The sequence below is a fragment of the Mauremys mutica genome, chromosome 3 (assembly GCF_020497125.1).
Source record: "Mauremys mutica isolate MM-2020 ecotype Southern chromosome 3, ASM2049712v1, whole genome shotgun sequence".
NCBI lineage: Eukaryota > Metazoa > Chordata > Testudines > Geoemydidae > Mauremys > Mauremys mutica.
In genome coordinates, this window is record NC_059074.1 from 117,003,893 (window position 1) to 117,009,892 (window position 6,000).

At 39.0% G+C, this 6,000-nt stretch overlaps 1 protein-coding gene across 1 annotated transcript in view; it reads left to right on the plus strand.

The window, feature by feature from the left end:
* SCAF8 (SR-related CTD associated factor 8) overlaps positions 1–5,343 on the plus strand; it is a 152,314-nt gene extending 146,971 nt beyond the window's left edge. The window contains exon 21 of the mRNA XM_045009405.1: positions 4,270–5,343. The gene's annotated coding sequence lies outside the window, so the exon portion shown is untranslated. The remainder of the gene's footprint in view (positions 1–4,269) is intronic.
* Positions 5,344–6,000: the final 657 nt, after the last annotated feature.

Genomic DNA, 6,000 nt, shown 5'->3' on the forward strand with positions numbered 1-6,000 from the left:
GAAACTCTGATTTTCAGTAGCTTTTAATGGGTCCTGAATTTTCTCAATCTTGATCAGTCTCACTCAAGTCTAATTGGCAGCTTCTTGTTTGTTTTTTAAATATTCTCTGATAAGGTATTTTAGATATTTAAAAAATGCATAGCAATTTTACAGTCCTGTGTTAAGTGTTGTGATTAGAATTTCATATTACACTGCAGCTTCCCTTTAAGATGTGAATTTACTTAATGGCATGTGTGGCAAATTGCTGGCGCTATTATGATGGGTCTCACGCTTTCTCTTCTTTGGGGGGGTTCAGGGCACCATTTCTTGCCCCTGAATTGGAATATTAATTGCCCCAGTAGTGTCTTTGAGGAGGGGAGTGGAGAGGGAGGGACCTGGGCCCACCCTCTACTCCAGGTCCGAGCCCAGGGGCCCTGAGGATAGTGGTGAACCACTTGAACGGATGATTCCTTCCCCTGGGCTACTTCCCTCTCCTGCCCTTCAGCTTGTGGGAGGCTTCCTGCCCTCCCTCTGCACAAGCCAGGTGCCCCTTATCTAGGGTCTTGGACTTCTTAGCCCACTGCAGCACTCCTCCAAACTTTTCTCTGCTTTCTCTTCAAACTGTTCTCTGCTCCAATACCAATCCTTTCTGCTCCAACTCCCACCCTGTCTGATTGAAGCAGGGGGTTTTTATCATGTGACTGACTGCAGGCGCTCTAATTGGTTTCAGGTGCTCTAGTTAATCTATAGCAAACTTTCTTCCCCTTACAGGGAATAAGGCTTCCTTGTAACACTCTCCTGCTGCCCTCTGGCCATGCTGTATCGCACATGCCATAACTTCTATTTCATGTTTGGATAGCAATCTTTCATAATACTTTAAATATCAGAATTTTAAAAGAGAAGCAGAGTGGAACATAAATGTTTCAGAGATCCAAACCCCAGACTTCGCTACTCACAAATACGATTCCCCCACCACCTCCAAAAAACACAAAAGGCTCATAGGCTTAGTGAGCTAATAGATTGTCAGCATTTTTTAATTTCTTGGTGACTACAAATTATACATTAAAATGGAACGTCACACAAAGTTCCATGCATTATCCTGGTTGATTCCCAGAAATACCTCTTAGTGTGACATCAGGTGGTTCCATAATGTGACGCACTCATGTAAAATGCGTCAGCAATTACAGCAGCAGTTAGAGCTTTGGACTTCTAGGAATGAAATAGTTCAGGAAATTTCATTGTCAGTAGTGTGGTGGATGCCACATGAACTTTCACTGGATATATATTTTAAGTCAGTCAATGGGCTAAAATACTTATAAGCATTAAGATGATTACTACTGTTGCAACATCAGGAGAAATGCGTTTGGAGTTGATGTCTACAGTTTGTTACTTCAGACTTTTGTATTATGTTGGATTTTTTAATCAAAATGTTGATGTCACATTCCAGTATATAAATTTACTTTATTTTGCCTTTATTTGTTGAGTCCTAGAAACTTTCTCTTGAATATGACTGGGATGGCAACCTTGCAAATAGTCCAAGAGCTTCAGGAGAGATTTGCATGCATTAGTTAGAACTGCATAACTGAGTTTTGTACATAGCATCAGCCACCACAGAAATGCAGGCTATCTCTGGGGGGAAATGTGACAGGTGTTTTAATACTACGCAGCAGTTCTGGAACAAGAAGTGAAAGTATCAAGAGTGCTTATGTAAGCATGACATACTTACCCAAATTGGAATTTGGCCACAATGTTTTGGCTTACACATGAACTGTTTTGCATCTCAGGAATCCATTTGAGGTAAAGTACAATCTGGAAACAAGGTCTTTGCCTTTGCACCAGTTCCAGGGCCCTTTTGACTTTCCTATATTGCTAGGCCATTCTGATTTAAGAAGCCCTGGGAACCTTCCTTAATGGGCAATGTTCCTCAGTTTGATGAGGGCTCTCAAGAAATTTAATATAGGTTGCTGACTGTCCAAGGCTGGGTTAACTTTCCTGCTGAGTTTTCACAGGATGCCAGGAATGATGATGTGTAAGACAATTCTTCATTCAGTTCTCCCATCCTGCCCCTTTCCACATGTGGATTCCTAGTGGAGAGTCCTTGCTCTACTTATGGTCTATAATGAACTGTTTGCCCACAAAATAGAATTTTACTCAGCCCCTGTCATCCTGCCCTTTTTATAATTGCTGAGAGACCATGTAGTTGAAAACAACTGCTGTTTCTTTCCTAGTTCCTTATTGTTAGGATTTTCACTGAAGAAAGCAAGACGTATATGTATTCCTCATGCTGTAACATCTGTGTAATGCTGTACATCACAAATTTCTTCTCGCTGTGAATTTAGTGCAGTACAACCCCTACCTACCAAATTAAATGAAACTCCTGGTTAACTGAAGGTTGACAATGTCTCCTGGTTTTGTACTGCAGTTTCCACTGGCCTCCAGTTCTCCCAGATCCAAAGCACAGTGACTACAATATTATATATCATTGTCAGTATACTGTGCAGCGCCATCTCCAGCTCAAGAAAAGACACAGGAGTTCTGTGGAATTATTCCACTTTTGTGACCTACTCAAATAACACAAAAACAATATATCACAGGATTAAATGTTGGACAGAGATCTTTTAAGTAATCTGAATTAGGCAGGGAGATTGATCTGTGTCTGTGTTGTTTGTGAGACTGTCCCAGAATACCGCAGTCTACTACCACAGAGATTTCATTGAAAGGAGATGTTTAGTAGACTCTGTTGGCTTTTAGCAGTCACATTTCAGTGCTTTCACAATGGAGGCCTGATTCATGAGTGGAGACTGGTGCAATGCAAATAATAAATCACACTTATAATAATAGTGGGAAATTATGTAGAGCTACATTTTTCAATGATTTATGTAACTGATTTATGGTAGTACCATTTCTTTTCTTTTTATTTTGGTTTGGGGTTTTTTTTTCAGTGGAGGTCTGTATTGAACAATATACTCTGTTTTAGGAGGCAATGGATAGATGTACATTTAGCCCAGATTAATAGCATTGTGCAAATTATGCAGCACCTTGCATGCATCATTAAAGTAGTTATAAAATTGTAAACCTGCTTGAGTTATGGCAAATTCATGTGGTCCTACAAAACATGTCTCATCTGTGATGCTTTACTTTTCAAAAATATTTGAAAAGGAACTTATAGATATTAACGACTTAATTTAAACAAAACAGTACGGCAAAAACATTTGAATTGCTCTTATATCACTCTAGTAAAGACGTATTAGGTGAAAGCGATAAAGGCAATAATTCAATCAATCAGAGGCCATTTGGATAGCTGCAGTGACGTGACAGGAGTGTTCAGAAAAACAACAGATATCAGTTCTGCAACTTCATTGCATAACTGCTGTATATGAAATATCTTTAAAAAGTTGTCCTTTTTCTAATCTTGCCCAGGTCAGTAATGACTGAGAGTCATTACCTTCTGATGACTCTGTAATGGCCTTTGTGAAATAAGGCTCGGTTAGGATCCCAGCACAAACTGTCACCGTTGTCACGGTAACACCCTGGCTAGCATTCTCAATGGAGGCCAATAACTGAGTGGAGATGGAGACTGATCTGCCCCCTTCACTGGCATAGGTTGCCCTTCTATTATAGAGCAGAAGCTCATTGGCAGGGTGGGGGATTTTTACACCTATTCTGTGCATAAAAAGAAAGGGTCACACTTTATAGTAGGAGTACGTTTATAAAGGGTAATCAGTCAGTATGTTACAGACCTGAGTAGTATGTTTTAGAGATGATTATGAGTTTCTTGACCGGTTTCTTGACTCTTCAAAATCTAGAATAGCTGATTAGTCATTTATTAAAACATCTGTTTATGATTATGAACCCTGTATAAACTATTTAAACTGTATCTTTAATAAAAAGAGTGACCTAAGAAAAATTACAGCTTTGTCAATCCAGCCTTTCACCAGCAGTGAATTCACTGTAAAAATAGCAGTTGTTCTTTACCTAAAGAACATTTTATAAGTATTTTTTAAATATTATAATTTGTTGAACAAAATAAGAGAACAGAAAAAAAGAAGAGTTGCTATTGGATTCAGTCCTGGGTAGTGCTTTAGGAAATATACAGTATAGCATACATTTCTTCTTTATTAGTATGCTAAGGATAAGAGAGAGATTGAAAACTGCATCACAGATCCCTGATATTTATGAAACAGCTGCTATTGAGTGACATCGTCTCTCTTTTTCATGGTGTGTTTTTTTTTTTAATTGGAAACACTCCAATGACCAGTGATGACTAGTTATTGTTCCTTTTGTCAACAGGCAAGATGATGGAGGAAGTTCTGGCAGCTTACCATGTCCCGGGCCCTGCAGAGTTAAATGAGAAGTGCTTCAATGTTCTAATGTGCATCACATCGGATCTTGTTTCTGAAGTGTTAGAAGGAACCCAGCATTACATGTTGTGCACCAGCACACTGTTTAATGATAGAACCCAGGGATGGCAAATTTGTATACCAGTATTACCTGTCTGGAGCAGGTTTAATTTTATAAATTAAAACCATAAACTCTATGAGTTTCTAGACATTATTTATGCTTTTGAGGATGAACTCCTCAGATGAAGAGACAGGCTCTTCTGCAGGACCAGAAGATCACATTGGACTGTAAATTGTAACTAACTCCGTTTGTAGAATAGGAATCGAAGGACAGGTTACAAGAAGATCCTTCAGGGTATGAGACTTGATTTGCTTTGATCTGCAAATTTAAAGACAAGTTTTTTTAGAAGTAACCACTTTTACTTAACACTACATGTGCAGTCTTTGTGCAGCTCTTGACTGGTGACTATACTCCAGATATGTTGGATTCCTGAACATACTTAGGTTTGTGATGAACTTTTAAATTGTCAAAGTTCCATGAAAATTATAAAGGGAAAGTTCCAGGGCCAATATTTGACTAGACCTGTCCTGTCATTTCCTTTTAGTGTCCAAAGGGGTTGGAAAAAGGGCAAGAAGTGGTAATGAAATACAAAATTACATTGTTCTCATTTTTTATGTATGCACTTACCAGAAAAGTGCTTTCTGTCTCATAATCAAAGGGAAGGGGTACACTTGCCCTCTCTAAGCCCTCAAATGAAAGGTCTGCATTTAGGGTCAGACATGTTGATTTAGTCTGCTAACTAGCTATAGAAAAGAAGAAACATGTATATGCCCCACTGTATGTGAAAAGGACATTTTGTCATTCCTCTATTTATTTTTGCTCTATCAAAATTAAAGTGCCAGTTATTTGGAATGCTGTATTCTGTGGTCTCTTGAAATTTGATTAGTGAGAACCGTTTGGCAAGATCATTCTCATTATGGTGTAACTGCATGGTGACCACAGCTATGGACCTGTATAATAAAGATCTAAATTCAAAGTTCTGTTTCTGATCATTTTCTCTATCTTTTACAATATGTCCTTAAAAACTTCCAATATATCCTCTTTGGATATATTGGCCTCCCATCACACATACACAGCTCAATGCCCAGGAGCACAAGTAACACATTTTGGTGGCTTACTATTACTGTGGATGTTGATATTAGAAATAACATCATGTATTTTAAGAACCACTTTGTTACATAAACTGAAACGAGGCAATTAGGCCTAGATCCTCCAAAGTATGGGGAATTAGGTCCCTAAATACCTTAGAGGATCAGGGCCTTAGCACCTGTTTCCATGAAGAGTGACCCTGCTCCTAGCAGGCCTATCCCCATACAATTCAGTACTCCCAAGCAGCAAGATTGAGATTGTTCTCAATGAGACAGCTCAAGAGTTCCAGGGGACCTGTCATTATCTGTACATGGTTGGAACCATGGTTAATGCTAATTGGGCTTTTCTAAAAAGAGTGATTGAGAGAGCACGTGAGAGGAACATATGTGATTTCCCCTTGTGTCATCACTAGCCCGAGAGCCAAATAAGAGCAAAGTGGTGTAAAATGTTTCCAGATCAGGTTAGTAGCATGTTACATCCACTTTGCTTTGCTCTAAGTGACTGTGCAGGCCCAAAGCCTTAGAGAATCAG